General features: G+C 48.8%; 1 pseudogene; it reads left to right on the top strand.

The window, feature by feature from the left end:
- Positions 1–1,326: 1,326 nt before the first annotated feature.
- On the top strand, positions 1,327–11,334 carry LOC117978760 (uncharacterized; annotated as a pseudogene).
- The last annotated feature ends 5,392 nt before the right edge of the window (positions 11,335–16,726 follow it).

Raw genomic sequence — 16,726 nt, 5'->3', positions numbered from 1 at the left:
TGTGCCTAGGGCGGCTGGGGTACCCCAAGTCGGACAGAAGGCCCATGAAGGGAAGTGAGGTTTCAGGGAGTAGAGGTGAGGCACCTGTGGCAGGTGTCCATCTGTAAACTGTTTATCCATGTGAGCCCTGATGTCCACCAGGGGCTGCATGTCCCCCTGGGGCTAGATGTTCGCCTGGACCCTGGTGCCCACCTGGGGCCTGATATCCAGGAGAGGCTTAGTTATCCACCTATGGCCATCTGGAGCCAGATGCCCACCTGAGGTCTGGTGTACACCTAAGGCCTGATCTCTACCTGGGGCTTGGGTGTTCATGTGGGGCCTGATGTCCACCTAAGACCATGTGTTCACCTGGAGCCTGGGTGACCATCTGGGTTATGATGTTCAGCTGGGGCCCAGAGTTCAGCTGGGGACTGGGTCAACCTTCTGCCTGATGCACACCTGGGGACTAGGTACCCACCTGGGCTCCAGTGTTCACTGGGGCCTGCTGTCTACCTGGGGCCTTGTATTTACGTAGGACCAGTGCATCCATCTGGGGTCTGAGTGCCCTCATGGAGCCTGGAGTTTTCCTGGGGACTGGGGTCTGCCTTAGGCTTAAGTGTACATCTGTGGCCTCGTGTCCACCTTGGGACAGATGTCCACCTGGGGACGGATATTCAGTAGGGGCCTGAGTGTCCACCTGGTTTTTGATGTCTACCTGGGGCCTGGTGTTCATCTGAGGTGTGATATCCACCTGGGGCCTGGACATTTGCCTGGAACCTGATGTACAGCTGGTGCCTGAAGTTCATCTATGCCTGGTGTCTCCCTGGGGCCAGGTAGTCAACACAGGGCCTGAAGACTTTCTAGAGTTCAGTGTTCACCTGGGGTCCGAAGTCCACCTAGGGCTTGGGTGTCCAAATAGGGCCTGGTGTCAGCTTGAGATTTGTGTATTTACCTAGGGCCAGGTTGTCCACTTGGGGCTTGATTTTTTACTTGGTTTTTGTGTTAATCTGGGGTCTAGTGTCCACCTGGGGCCTGGGTATCCACCTAGGGACTATTGTCCAGCTGGAGACTAATGACTACCTATGGCCTGGTAATCACCTAAGGCTTTGTTTCACTTAGGTACTTGGTGCCAAACTGTTGCCTGCTGTTCACCTGGGGTATGGTGTCCACCTGGGGTCTGGATGTCAGCCTGGGGCTTGCTGTATACATGTATCTTAGATATCCAGATAAGGGTCTGTTTTCTGCTTAGGTGCAGCAGTCCATCTGGTGCTTGAGTGTCAACCTAAGGCCTGATGTCTATGTTGGACCTAGGGTTCACCTGAGGCCTGATATCCTCCTGGTGCCTCAATGTCCAAATGGGGCCTGATGCCCATCTGGGCCCTGGATGTCCACCTGCAGCATGGATGTCCACTGGTACTTTATGTACACCAGGGGCCTAATGTCCACCTAAGACCTAGTGTTCACCTGGGGTCTGATGTTCAGCTGAAGACCGGATGTCCACCTGGAGCCGAGGAATCCACTCAGGGACTGGTGTTGAACTGGGGCCTGATGACCACCCGGGGACAAGGTACATACCAGGCTTGTTGTCCACCTGTCACCAGATGTCCACCTGAGTCCTGATGTCCATCTTGATCCTGTTTGTCCACATTAGGCCTGATGTCCAGCTGGGGCCTAGGTACCCACTGGGGGCTTCCTGTTAACCTGGGGATTGGTGTCATTCTGGGGCCTAACGACCACCTGGGTTGTATTATTCACCTAGGGCCTGGTGTCCACTTGGGGCTTGAGTGTAACCTTGGACCTGGCACCCACATAGGATTGGGTATCAAACTGGCCCCTTGGCCATGATGTCCAGTTAAGACATCATGTGAACCTGGCGCCTGAGTGTCCACTTGGGGCCAAATGACTACTGGGGGCCTGAATGTCAACCTAGAATCTGAGGTTTACTAGGGGCCTAGGTATCCACCTGGGGCCTAATGTCCACCTGAGCCTGGGTGTCAACCTGGGGCCTGATGCAAACCTCTAGTTCAGTGTCCACCTTGGGCTTGGTGTCAACCTGGAGCCGGATGTCCACCTGAGTACTGATGTTCACCTTTGACCTGATGTCCACCTGTGGACTGTTTATCCACCCATGGCCTGATGTTCACCTGGGGCTGAATGTCCAACTGTGACCTGTTGTGCACCTGGAACCTAGGCATCCACCTGCAGCCTGATGTTCAGCTGGGCTGGGACCCGGAGTTCACCTGAGGCATGATGTCCACCTGAAGCTTGATGTTCACCTGGGGGCTGGGTGTCCACTTGGGGCCCAATATCCACCTGGACTAGGTACCCACCTGGGATCTGGTGTTCACTCAAGATTGGTGTTCAGCTGTGGCCTAATGACCACCTGGGTCACGGTGTCTACCTTGGACTGGGTGCTCACCTGGAGCCAGTGTTCACTGGGGGCCTAGTGTGCACCTGAGACTGGGGGATGCACCTGGGGCCTGGTGTCTACCTGGTGCCTAGGTATCCACTTGGGGCCTAATGTTCATCTGGAATCTGATATCCACCTGGGGCCTTGTAATTACCTGGGGTCTGGACATCCACCTAGGGCTTGAGTATCCTCCTGGGGCCTTGAGTTTTACTAGGGACTCGTGTCTGCCTTGGACCTGGGTGTATATCTGTTGCCTAATGTACACCTTGAGTGTGATGTCCATCTGGGGACAGATGTCCTCTTGGGGTCTGAGTGTGCACCTGGTGCCTGATGTCTGCCTAGGGACTTGTGTTCACCTGACACCTGATATCCACCTGGGGCCTGGGTGTCCACGAGGGGCTGATGTTCAGCTGGAGACTGGATATCCACCTGGGGCTTGGGGATCCATCCAGAAACTGATGTCAAACTGGGGCCTGATGTCTACCTGCGGACTAGGTATCCATGTGAGGCTTGATGTTCATCCACGGCCAGATGTCCATCTGATGCTTGATGTCCACCTTACTCCTGGGTGTCTACTGGAGACCTCATGTCCAACTAGAGCTTAGGAACCTACTGGGGGCCTCGTGTAAACCTGGGGACTGGTATGAAGCTGGGTCCTAATGATCCCCTGGGTCATATTATTCACCTAGGGCCTCATGTCCACTTGGGGCTTCAGTGTCAACCTTAGGTCTTGTGTTCATCTTTGACCTGGTGTATACCTGGGACACCTACGGACTTGGTGTCCAATTGAGGTGTCATGACCACCTGGGGACTGAATGTCAATCTGGGGTCTGATGTAAACCTCTAGTTCAGTATCCACCTGGGCCTGGTCTTCGCTTGGGGCCTGCTGTCTACCTGGGCCTTGCTGTCAACCTAGGGCCTGATGTAAACCTCTAGTTCGGTATCCACCTGGGGCCAGATGTCTTCCTAGAGACTTATATTCACTTTTGACCTGATGTCCACCTGGGGACTTGCTATCCATCCATGGTCTGATATTCACCTGGAGACAGATGTTCAACTGTGGCCAGAAGTGCTCCTGGGGTCTGGGCTTCCACCTGGAGCCTGCTGCTTAGCTGGGGCTAGAGTTCACATGGAGAATGATGTCCACCTGAAGTTTGATGTTTACCTGGGGCCTGATACCTGCCTGGTGCCCAAGTATTCTCATGTGCCTAACGTCCACTAGTTGGCCTGGTGTTCCTCTGAGGGCTTGGTGTCAACCAGTGGCTTTATGTACACCTGGATTCTAGTGTCCTCCTGGGGCCTTATGCCTACCAGGAGTCTGGTGTACCCCTGGGGTCTAGTATCCACCTGGAGTCTGGGCGTCCACCTGGAGCCTAATGTTGAGGTTAGACTGAGTGTCAGCCTGAGGCCTGATGTCTACTAGGGCATAGGTATTCACCTGGGGCTTGTTGTTTACCTGGGGACTAATGTCAACCTTGAGCCTAGGTATCCACCTGGGGAATAGTGTCCAGTTGCAGCCAGATGTCCACCTATGGCCTGAAGCATGGTTGTTATCCTAAGGCCTTGTATTAGTCCATTTTCACACTGTTATAAAAAACTACCTGATATTGGGCAACTTATGAGGAAAAGAGGTTTAACTGACCCACAGTTCTTCAGGCTTAATAGGGAGCATGACTGGGCGGGCTCAGGACACTTACAATCATGATGTAAAGCCAAGAGGAAGCAAGCCCTTTTTACCATGTGGGAGGAGGAGGGAGACCAGAATGGGGATGTGCTACATACTTTCAAATAACCAGGTCGCGTAAGAACTCTATCACAAGAACACCAAGTGGGAAGTCTGCCCCCATGATTCAATCACCATTCACCAGGCCCATTCTTCAACCCATGGGGATTACAATTCAACATGAGATTTGGGTGGAGACATAGAGCCAATATCAGGCCTGATGCCCGCCTGGAGTCATGTCTACCTGAGGCCTTATGTAGACATGAGGCCTGGGCAATCACCTAGGACCTCATGTTAAGATAGGGGCTGGAGTTCTTTTGGTGCCTAGTGTATACCTGGGGCCCAGATGTATAACTAGAACCTGATGTTTCAGATGGAAACCTGGGCCCCAGGTGCTCATCAGATCCCAGGTGAAAACTCAGGCTTCAGGTGAACATCAGACTCCAAGTGGACACATAGGCCCTAAGTTGATACCAAGATTTCAGGTAGACTCTGGGTCCCAGAAAAACACCCTGCCCTAGGTGGACAGCTGAACCTGAGTAGACATCAGACCCCAGATCGACATCTGGCCCCAGGTAGATTCCTTGGCCCAAGGTGAATACTCAGTCTCCAGCCCTAGGGGAATTCAGTCTTAGGTGATTAAGGACTGGCGTTCCTCTGGGGCCTCATGTCTACCTGGGCCCTGGGAGTGCACATGGAGCCAGATGTCTATAAAGGGCCTGAGTGTCCACTAGGGCCTGAGGTCCACCAGGAGCATAGACATCCACCTAGGACCTTGTGTCCACCTAAAACCTGGTGTTCACCTGGGGCCTGGGTGACAACCTGGGATCTGATGTTCACCTGAGGCCCAGAGTTCAGCTGGTGCCTATGTCAGCCTGGCACCTGATGCACACGAGAGGACTAGGTGCCCACCTGAGGACTGGTGTTCATGGGGAACTGGTGTTCAGCTGTGGCTTGATGAGCAACTGGGTCCTGGTGTCCTCCTGGCAACTGATGTCCACCTGGGACTTCATGCTTACCTAGGGCCTGGTGTTCCCCTGGGGCCTGGTGTGCCCCTGAGATCTGGGGTCCACCTGGGCCTAGTATCCACTTGGAGCCTCATATCCATCTGGAACATCATGTCCACTTGGGGCCTTGTAGTTACCTAGGGACTGGGTGTCCTTCTGGCACTTGAGTGTCCTCCTGGGGCCTGGGGTTCTCCCGGGGCCTGGGTGTACATCTCTGGCCTGATGTCCACCTTGGGTGGATGTCCACCTGGGGACAGATGTTCACTTGTGGCTTGAGTGTCCATCTCGTGTCTAATGTCTACCTGGGGCCTGGTGTTTGCCTGAGGCCTTATATCCACCTGGGGACTGGGCATCCATTTGAGGCCTGATGTCTACCTAAGACCCGGTGTTTAACTGGGGCACAGACTTCTTCCTGGAGCCCAACGTTCATCTGGAGTCTGAAGTTCACCTGTGCCTGTTGTCTACCTGAGGGCTATGTGTCAACCTAGGGCCTGATGACCACCCTGAGTTCAGTGTTCACCTGGGGCCTGACATCTGCCTGGAGTCTGGGTGTCCACATAGGGCCTGATGTTGGCTTGGGACCAAAGTATTTACCTAGGGCCTGGGTGTCTACTTACAGCCTGACTTCTACATGGTTCATTGTGCCAACCTGGGGCCTGATGTCCACTTAGGGCCTAGGTAAGCTCCTTATGACTAAAGTCCACATGGGGGCTGAAACCATCTCAGACCTTGAACCTAGGGCTTAGTGTTGACCTGAGACCTGGTGACCCCCTGGGGTCAAGGTATCCACCTTGGGCCTGATGACCAACTGGGGTTTAAGGTTCTACCTAGAGACTGGTGTCAACCTGGAACCTGATGTCCACTTGGGGTCTGGTGTACACCTTGGGCCTGATGCCCACCTTGGCACAGGTGTACACTTTGGGCCTAGTGTGCACCTGAAGACTGGCTGTCAACCTGGGTCTTGATGCACACCTTTAGTTCAAGTGTTAAACTGGGGCCTGATGAAATACTGGAGCCTGATTTACACCTGTGTACTGGGTCTCCACCTGGGGCCTGATGTCCACCTGCAGCCACATATCCACCTGGCACCAGATGTCTATGAGGAATCTGGGTGTCCACCTTGAAAATGATGTATTCCAAGAGACTAGGCATGCACATTGGGCCTGGGATCCACCTGGGTCCTGATGTCCACCTGAGGCTGGTATTGAACTGGGGCCTGTGTGTTCACTTGGAGCCTGATGTTCATTTGGAACCTGGTGTTCACCTAGGATATGGGTATCCACCTGGATCCTGATTTTGAAGTGGGGAATGGATATAGACCTGGGAAGTGATGGCCACCTATGCTATAAGTAACCCAACCACCTGGGGCCTGGTGTTCACCTGCAGCCTGATATCCACCTGGTACCTGTGTGTCAATCTAGTGCCTGGTGTCCACTTGAGGACTAGGCAGACACCTGGGGCTTGGTGTTCACCAGGGGCCTGGTGTTCATCTTGCACCCAGTGTCCACCTGGACCCAATGTATCAACCTGTGGCCTAGGTGGCCACTTGGAGCTTTATGTGCACCTGGGGCCTGAGAGTTTATTAGGATCTGATGACCACTGGGGCCCAGGTATCCACCTGGGATATCAGGCTTCAAGTGTACACCCAGGCTCCATGTGGACACCAGGCCAGGAGAATGCCAGCCCTTATCTGAACATCAGGTCCTAGATGGACGCCCAGGCTCCATGTGTACATCAGGCCCCAGGTATACACTGGACTCCAGGTGGACACCAGCACTCAATTGGATACACACACTTAAGGTGGATACCAGGCCCCACGTGAATTCCTACACTCCAGGTGAACATCAGGTCCCAAGTGGATACCTGGACCCCAGGTGGATACCAGTCTCTAAATTAATACCAGGCCTCAGATGGTCCTTACGAGCCATGTGGGCATTAGTCATCAGAAAGTCACCTAGGCCCAAAGTAGACATCAGGCCCCATGTTGACACAAGATCTAGTTGGAAGTCAGGCCCCAGGTGGACACCCAGGCCCTAGGTAAATACTTAGGTCCCAAGTTGACAGCAGGCCCTATGTGAACACTCAGAACTCAGGTGGACATCAGGCCTCAGGTGGACATCTGAGTTCATCTGGAACCTTGTGTTACAGGCCCCATGTAAACACCAGGCCTTAGATGGATACCCAATCTCTAGGTAGACATCAGAGCTCAGATTGACACAAAGACTCCAGTAGACATAATGTACCAATGAATATCCAGGCCCACGGTAAATACCCAGGCCCCAGATTGACACCACGGTCTATGTGGACACACAGGCCCCGGGTAGTAAACAGGCCCAAGGTGGACACTGGACTGGACATCAGGTCTTAGGTTGACAACCATGCTCCAAGTTGACACCAGGCCCCAAGTGAACATCTGGCCCCAGCTGGACACTAGTCCCCTGGTGAATACCTAGGCTCAAGGTTGACATCAGACCCTATGTGAACACTAGACCCCAGATAAACACTTATGCCCTAAGTGGACATCAGGCCTCAGGTGGTTACCCAGTCCCAAGGTGAACATCAGGACCCCGAGGGGCACCAGTTATCAAGTGGATTCCTAGGCCCCAGGTGAATATCAAGCCCTAGGTGGATACCGAGCCCCAGGTGGATACCTGGATCCTGGTAGACATCAGGTCCCAAGAGAACACTAGAACCCAGGAGTACGTTAGGCCACAGGTTAACACGAAGGCCCCAGATGAATACCAGACCAACTTGTGGACATCAGGCCTGAGAAGGGTCCTGTGGACATCAGGCCTGAGAAGGGTCCAGGTGGATATCAGGCCCCAGGTGAACATCCAGCACTCAGATGAACATTAGGCTTCAGGTAGGCATCATGCCTCAGGTGAACTCCAGGCCCCAGCTGAACATCAGGCCCCAGGTGGATGCCCAGAATCCGGGTGCACATCTGGCCACAGTTGGACATTCAACCCCAGGTGACCATCAGGCCATGGGTGAATACACGGTTTCCAGGTAGACATCAGATCAAAGGGGAACATCAGTCCCCCAGTGGACATCAGGCCCAAGGTGGACACTCAACTAGAGGTTTACATCAGGCCACATGTTGACACCTAGTCCCAGGTGGACATCAGGCCCCTGCTAGATACCTAGGCTTCCAGTGAATTTCAGACACCAGGTTGACATTCAGGCCCCCAGTGGTCATCTGGCCTCATGCGAACACTCAGACCCCAGTTGCAAATGATGTCTCAACTGGATACCAAACCCCTTGTTTGATAACCAAGGCCCAGGTGGACACCATGTCCAAGGCTGACACTCAAGCCCTAAGTGAATACCAAACTCTAGGTGAATAATTCAACCCAGGTGGTCATTAGGACCCAGCTGGATACCAGTCACCAGGTTAACACAAGGCCCCCAGTGGGCACCTAGGCACCAGCTGGACATCAGGCCCTATGTAAATACCCGGATCTCAGGTGAACACCATGCCCCAGGTGGACATCAGGCCCTAGGTGAACACGGGGCCACAGGTGGACATCTAGCCCCTGGGCAACATCCAGCCCCAGGCGGACACAACCATTTCCATGGATAAACCATTCCCAGGCGGATATCAGGCCTCAAGAGGATGGCAGTCACCAGGTAGACATCAGGCCTCAGATAGACACCAAGGTCCCAGATGTACAGCAGGCCCCAACCGAACCCCAGACTCATGTGGATATCAGGCCACAGGTAGACACCAAGCCTTAGGTAGATACCTAACTTCAGGTAGTCATCAGACCCAAGGTGGACACCCAGTCCCCAGGTGGACAGTCAGGCCCCAGGCACACATCAGGCCTTAAGTGGACACCCAGGCCCCAGGTTGATATCCAGTTCCCAGGTGATCACCAAGCTCCAGGTAGACACCAGGCCGTAGGTGAGTAACAGGATGCAGTAGGTCATCAGGCCACAACTGGATACCAGTCCCCGGTGATCACAAGGCCCCAGTGGGACATAGATCTAAGGCAGACATCAGGCCCCAGGTGGACATACAGGTCTGAGGTGGAATTCACCCTGAGGGGGACATTCGGCCCCAGGTACGCATCAGGCCTCAGCTGAATAACCAGTCCCCAGGTGGACATTAACCCACAGGTCAACCACAGTCCCCAGGTTGATATCTGGTCCCCAGGTGGCTACTCAATCTGCAGGGTAACATTAGGCCCCTGTAGGATCCCAGGCCCCAAGTGGATTCCTAGGCCCCTGGTGAACATCAGGTGCAGGTGTCCAAGTAGGCCCTGGGTGGACATAACTGTGTACAGGTAAGGAGTTGTCCTGTGGGGAGGATGAGCAGTCAGCAGCCCACTGGGGTCCTGAGTAGGTCTTCTGGAAGGAGGAGGCTGAGGGGATGGAACCTTAAAGAAGCGACCTCACTTCCTTGGCAACAGACCCTAACAGAACTTAGAATTCTGGTAACCAGGCCAGGCACGGTGCCTCACACCTGTAATCCCAGCACTTTGGGAGGCTGAGGCAGGAGGATCATGAAACCAGGAGATTGAGACCAGCCTGAACAACATGGTAAAACCATATTTCTACTAAAAATACAAAAAGCAAACAAGGTCAGGAGATCAAGACCATCCTGGCTAACACAGTGAAATCCCGTCTCTACTAAAAATACAAAAATTAGCCGGGCATAGTGGTGGGCACCTATAGTCCCAGCTACTTGGGAGGCTGAGGCAGGAGAAAGGCATGAACCAAGGACACGGAGCTTGCAGTGAGCCCAGATCACGCCACTGCACTCCATCCAGCCTGGGTGACAGAGCGAGACTCTGTCTCAAAACAAACAAACAAACAAAAAGCAAACACAAAACAACTAGCCAGGTGTTGTGGTGCGTGTCTCGTGCCTATAATCCCAGCTACTCAGGAGACTGAGGCAGGAGAATTGATTGAATCCAATAGGCGGAAGTTGCAGTGAGCCGAGATCATGCCACTGCACTCCACCCTGGCCAACAGAATGAGACAATGTCTCAAAAAAAAAAAAAAAAAAAAAAAGAATCCCGATAACCAGGCACCCACATCCTAGAGTTAGCCCCATAGCCAGGTCACTTGGTGGGAGATGCTCAAGAGAGCAAGATGTTCTTGTGCTGCATCCCCACATCTCAAGGCTCCTGCTTCAGGAATGGCAGGAGTGAGAGCCTTTCTTTTCCAACGATGCCCTTGTAGGCTCATCCCTCACCCCAGATGCCTCTGGCCATTTGACAGAAGGCCCCCCCAGGTACCACAGGACAGGAGTCACCAGGTAGACATCAGGCCCCAGATGGAGCTACCAGGCCAGGCCTCACCAGTGATCCCACCAGGGCCACATCTGCACATTGTCCATGTCCAGCTGGAGCCTCTGGAGCTCACTGAGACACAGGCACATGGTGAGGTCACCTGCAGTCTGGAAATCTTTCCAGGGACAATGTTTTCAGGCTGAAATTCCTTTAAATTCAGTGAGGTTGTTTTCATGTTTGGAAATTTCAGTGGAAAGTGAGTGATATTGGTGACCTCTCTCCTTTTTCAGCTCCTGCTTCAGGTGCAGAAACACAGCTATTTCCAGTGCCAGCTGTTGAGCCAGTGCCAGCACCAGGGGCAGAGCCCCTTCCAGGGACAGCGCTGGAGCTAAAGGAAGCTCCAGAGCCCTCCTGCCGCTGCCCTGGGACTGCACAGGACCAGCCCAGTGAGAAGCTGCCTGACTTCATGGCACCTCCTGTACAGCCACCGGCCTCAGCCCTGGAGCTGAAAGTGTGGCTGAAGCTAGAGGTGGCAGAGAGGGGGTGACCAGCACAGCTCCAGTCAGCAGCTCCCACACTGCTCCCAGTCCTGGGCACAGTGGAAGCTATGGAGGCAGAGACCAGGGTGTGCAACCTGGGCTCCTCTGCCTCACTGGAGAGGGACTTCTCTCATTCAGCAGAGCAGCAGCCCTGCTGCTGAAGGCCCTGCTGCTACTGCTGCTGGGGGTGTTTGCCTGCCTGCAGGAGGTGCTGGAGAGCAAGAAAAGGAGCCTGTGAGCAGGGGTTCCAGCAGGTCCTCCTACTCCCAGAGGTGACCTCCTCCTCCAGGAATGGAGGTTTGCCCTCAGCTAGGCATCTGGGCCATTTGCCTCTAATGTGCTGCCCAGGATGGCCTCTTCTTGACAGGTGGACAGGGGTTGAGGGGGCCAGGGGGCATCTCCAAAGGAAGCTCTTAAACTCAGCAGCAGCACTCCAGAATCTCCATGCCTGCATCTGCCCAAGGATATATTCATAGCTTAACTAAGAATTTCAAATTTCTACCATAACACTGAAATAAAGTTTGACTTTTTAAAACTTCCATGACTTCTTTCACTCCCTAATATTGCAGATGGTGTTTTTGAGGTGACGTTGAAAAACTCTGATAGTTGTGTGTTTTGTTGTGGTTCTTTGGGTGATTAAATTACCATCTGATCAAGTGATATTGAAAACCCTTCACGTATGGCTTTTAGAAGACTTTGACCTATTTTTGCTTGTGTTGACTCTCCCTCCAGCTTTGTGGAAAGAGGGATCATGTAGGTTCATTTCTCAGGCAGATCAGTCACCTTTTGCCATCAAAGTTTTAGCATCCATTTCGAAAATTTGGTGTACAAGTTGATATTTTGGTGTTTTTAGCTAATCTGGGGTCAAAACAGAATGCCATAGATGAGGAAGCTTATAAACAAATTTGTTTCTCTCAGTTCTGGAGATGGCAAAATTCAAGGTCAAGTGGTTAGCAGATTCTATGTCTGGTGTGGGCTTGCTTTGTGGTTCATAGCCATGTTTCTACCATGTCCTCTCATGACAGAAGAGATGAGGGAGCTCTCTATGGTGCCTTCAATAGGGGCTACTAATCCCACTCCTGTGGTCCCTGCCTTCATGATCTAATCATTCCCCAAGGCCCTACCTCCAAATATCATCACATAGGGAATTAGATTTCAGCACTTGAATTTGAGGGGGACAATAACATTTGGTCTATAGCATCAGGTTACCCAGAGCCTTATGCATTCGGAGGAAATCCAAAATCTTCTGTAAGTATTTGCTGGTCCCCTCTGGGCTTAGGGAAATCTTTAATTGCAGCTCTTGATTCAGCTTGGTCCAAGCCGAAATTCTACGTTTGCCTGAGTAACTTGTTCATGGGACAGAGGGAAGTATAGAGGCAACTGACCATTTGGAGTTTTAGGACAATTGATGGAAGAGGGCTTGGCATCTGGATGAGAAGTGGAGGGAGAATAGAACAAAGGCACAGAAGGAGAGAGCACAGTGAGAAAGGGGAAGAGGGACGTCTGGACATAAGGGCCAACTGGAGGGCAGGGAAGGTAATTTTCCTTGCATTTTAAACTCAGACCACATATCACATCAGAATCACCTGAGGGAGACGTTTTCAATGCATATTCCTGGGTTTCTTCTCTTGGAAATTTTTATTAAATCTTGAGTTGTGCTGATTTATCCATATTTATCATAAGAATTTTGGATAATTCTTACTTTGAGAGTCCCAGGCAGTGGATCACTTGAGGTCAGGAATTCAAAACCAGCCTGGCCAACATGGTGAAACCTCATCTCTACTAAAAATACAAAAATTAGCCAGGCATGGTGGTACATGCCTGTAGTCCCAGCTACTTGGGAGGCTGAGGCAGGAGAATCACTTGAATCAGGGAGGCAGAGATGACAGTGAGCTGAGATCACACCACTGCACTCCAGCCTGGGCAACAGTAAGACTCCATCTCAAAAAAAAAAAAAAAAAAAAAAAAATTGTGGATAATTCTGATGCAATTAGAAAACAAAGCAGAGCTTGACAACCACTGGGTTGGGACGTATATCAGGAAGACATTTAATTATGTAAAATAACTGCAAAACAAACGGAAGGGGAATTATTTTAAAATGCTTGAATATAATTATATAATTCAACTCTTCCTATGTATGTAGTTTGACCACATATTTGATGTCTGCTGTACTAAGATTGGAAATGTGTAGAAGTTTTTTTTAAAAATCAGGTAGAAGCACAGAAAAAAGGAGTTGGAGAGAAAAGAAAACTAGCTATTGTCTGGTAACAAGAGAAGAGAAGGGAAACGAAGTAGCATATTTTTGTTCATTGTTTGATGGCATCTAAATTATGGTCCCAAATATTTTTTTCCTAAGAAATCCAATAATACAAGTATTCAGAGTGGAGTACCAACACTGATTTACTGGAAAGAGAAATGTACTCTATTTTGCTGCATAATGTTGAGGGAGAGGGAAAGGAAAATTAGTTGAGTAAACAAGTAAGAGACTGGTCCTCAGGGAAGCTGTCTGCCTGAAAAATCACAACTACTGCACCTACAGATAAGCCCTGCACAGATGAGCATGCAGAGTCCAGCACAGATGCCTTCTGTTCTTTGTGTAATTGGCAAGCTCCCAGGTAAAATTTTCCTCCCTTTTTCAGGCATATACATGGCGGCCTCTGTGGGAACTTGCGCAGGGAGGAGGGGGGCTTACCTAAAACAAACCCACAGTTATACAAACAAGAGAAGCCCACTTTGTGCTTGACTAGAGACATACCCACAGCTGGATATATAAAGGGAATTGTGCCGACAGTTTTATATATAGCTGAGAGGAGTTTCTTATAAAAGCTTTTTGATTCAACTGTAAAAACGGCAGTCCACTTGGACGCCCTTGTCTGCTGCAGAGAGCTTCCTCCTTTTGCTTATTAAACTTTCACTCCCACCTCACCCGTGTGCCCCGTTCCTTAATCATCTTGGTGGTGAGATGAAGAACGCCAGGTGATACCTCACAAGAGAGACTGCTACATTGTGGTGCATTGGCGAGACTGCAACTTTAAGAAGTGTGACTTTTATTGTTGCTGAATTATTTTATCTCCTACCCAATTGAAAATAAAGGATATAAAGTGCTTAGGTTGAACACAAAGTCCTCTGCTCTAGGTAACATCTTCAGCAGCCACATTAGCAGAGGCATGGGTGGTAATGGTGGAATAGATGTCTCTTTGCTTCTGACAGGGTGTCTGCTTATGTGTTAAACAAAATAGTATGGTATATATTTCATTAAGAAATCTGCTAAAAAATGAAGTAAAAGAGGTTCATGTTCTTAAGAGGCACAGGATTTGCTATGGCAGCAAGACCAAAAGGCTTAAGTAACAAAAATGTGCATAGTAGTTACAAACATTTTCATCTAAACAAAACAATGTGAGCATCTGCATATGACAATAACTCATGCAAAAATATTTTTAACTGAGATTGAAATCATTTTATACATAACAAATGTTATCACTGTATTCTCAGGTAATATATTGTTTGTATATAGATGTTATAAATAATAACTTAAGTTATTTATCATTTATACAACAAATAATTCTTTGGAATCTACAAAATGCTGGTTTTGTTCTAGTCACTGAATGTACAAATTGATTTAAAATATGTGTTCTTAGAGTGTGGTAGATTAAAAAATACAAAATAGGCCGGGCACAGTGGCTCACACCTGTAATCCCAGCACTTTGGGAGGCCAAGGCAGGTGGATCACCTGAGGTCAGGAGTTCAAGACCAGCCTGACCAACATGGTGAAACCCCATCTCTACTAAAAATACAAAATTAGCCGAGGGTGGTGGCACAAGCCTGTAGTCGCAGCTACTCGGGAGGCAGAGGCAGGACAATCGCTTGAACCTGGGAGGTGGAGGTGGCAGTGAGCCGAGATTGCACCATTGCACTCCAGCCTGGGCAACAAGAGCAAAATTCTGCCTAATATATATACATATATTGTGTATATACACATATATACATATATTGTGTATATACACATATATAGTGTATATACACATATATACATATATTGTGTATATACACATATATACATATATTGTGTATATACACATATATACATATATTGTGTATATACACAATATATATACATATACATATATACATATATATTGTGTATATACACATATATACATATATTGTGTATATACACATATATGCATATGTGTGTATGTATTACATATATGCATATGTGTGTATATTACATATATGCATATGTGTGTATATATTACATATACACACGTGTGTATATATTACCTATACACACGTGTGTATATATTACCTATACACACGTGTGTATATATTACCTATACACACGTGTGTATATATTACCTATACACACGTGTGTATGTATATTACCTATACACACGTGTGTATGTATATTACCTATACACACGTGTGTATGTATATTACATACACACGTGTGTATGTATATTACATATACACGTGTGTATGTATATTACATATACACGTGTGTATGTATATACATATATACATAATATATAATATATGCATATGTATAATATACATATATATCTGTCTAATGTATATACATATATACATATATTAAATATATATACACATATATATTGGAAGTTGTACTGCTGAAAACAAGAGCTACCAATTAAAAAATTTCAGGAAACCTAGTGTGATTATTTTTAATGGAAATCGATATTTTAATACAGGTCTCTTGTTTTTTCTTGTGGAAATAAATGACAAGATGGAATTTCTGGGTGTTTGATATCTGAATATTTAAGTATAGCAGGTATGGTCAGTTTTTCAAAGGCATTTTACCATCTTACTTGTCCATCGGCAACTCATAAGATATGTGGAACAACGTCCTCTCCAACAACCTCTAGTATCAGTCTTTGTAAAGTTTGTCAATTAAATGGGTGTTTTTTAGTTTTTGTTTTTGTCTTTCTTTTTGAAACCGTCTCACACTGTCACCCAGGCTGCAGTGCTGTGGCGTGATCTTAGCTCACTGCAGTCTCTGCCTTCCAGGTTCAGGTGATTCTCCTGCCTTGGCCTCTCAAGTAGCTGGGACTACAGGTGCCCCCCACCACACCCAGCTAATTCTTGTATGTTTAGTAAAGACAGGGTTTCACCATGTTGGCCAAGCTGTTCTCAATCCTGACCTCAGATGGTCCACCTGTCTCAGCCTCCTAAAGCGCTGGGATTACAGTCATGGACCACCGCACTTGGCTTTCTTTCTCTCTCACTCTCTCTCTCTCTCTCTCCTTTAAGTTCTGGGATAAATGTGCAGAACATGCAGGTTTGTTACACAGGTATACATGTGTCATGGTGGTTTGCTGCAAAATGGGTGTAGGTTTTGCAGGTAATTATTATATTATTAAAAGATAACAGAATACCTAGCTAAAAAAAAATGCGAGGAGGCATTGATGGGCACATGTTTACTGAGCACATCCTGACTCCAGAATTAAAAATCCAATTTATGCCTCTGCAGTCCAATAAAATTTTTCCTTAAGAATCCAGGGATCAGACTTTCATCTCAGCAACCACTCCAATATGATTTCTCACCTACTCATTCCAACGAGCTGCTCATATCAAAATATAAGTGCTATCCATATTGTTAAATTATAAATTGAACCATAACTTCTCGGCCTTCATCTTAATTTATATATCAGCAGCATTTCACACAGTCGATCTCCACCTTCTCTTTGTAAAACTTTTTTATAGAATTCCAGAACACTTAACTTACTTTCCCCCGACCACGTTTTTGATAATTACCCCTAGTCCTTTTTTGCAGGTTTCATCTTTACTATTTTTTAAATGTTAGAGGACCATTA

Source organism: Pan paniscus, chromosome 16 (assembly GCF_029289425.2).
Source record: "Pan paniscus chromosome 16, NHGRI_mPanPan1-v2.0_pri, whole genome shotgun sequence".
Classification (NCBI taxonomy): Eukaryota; Metazoa; Chordata; class Mammalia; order Primates; family Hominidae; genus Pan; species Pan paniscus.
Note: the sequence above shows the minus strand (reverse complement) of the source record. Positions and strands in the feature narration are given on the sequence as shown.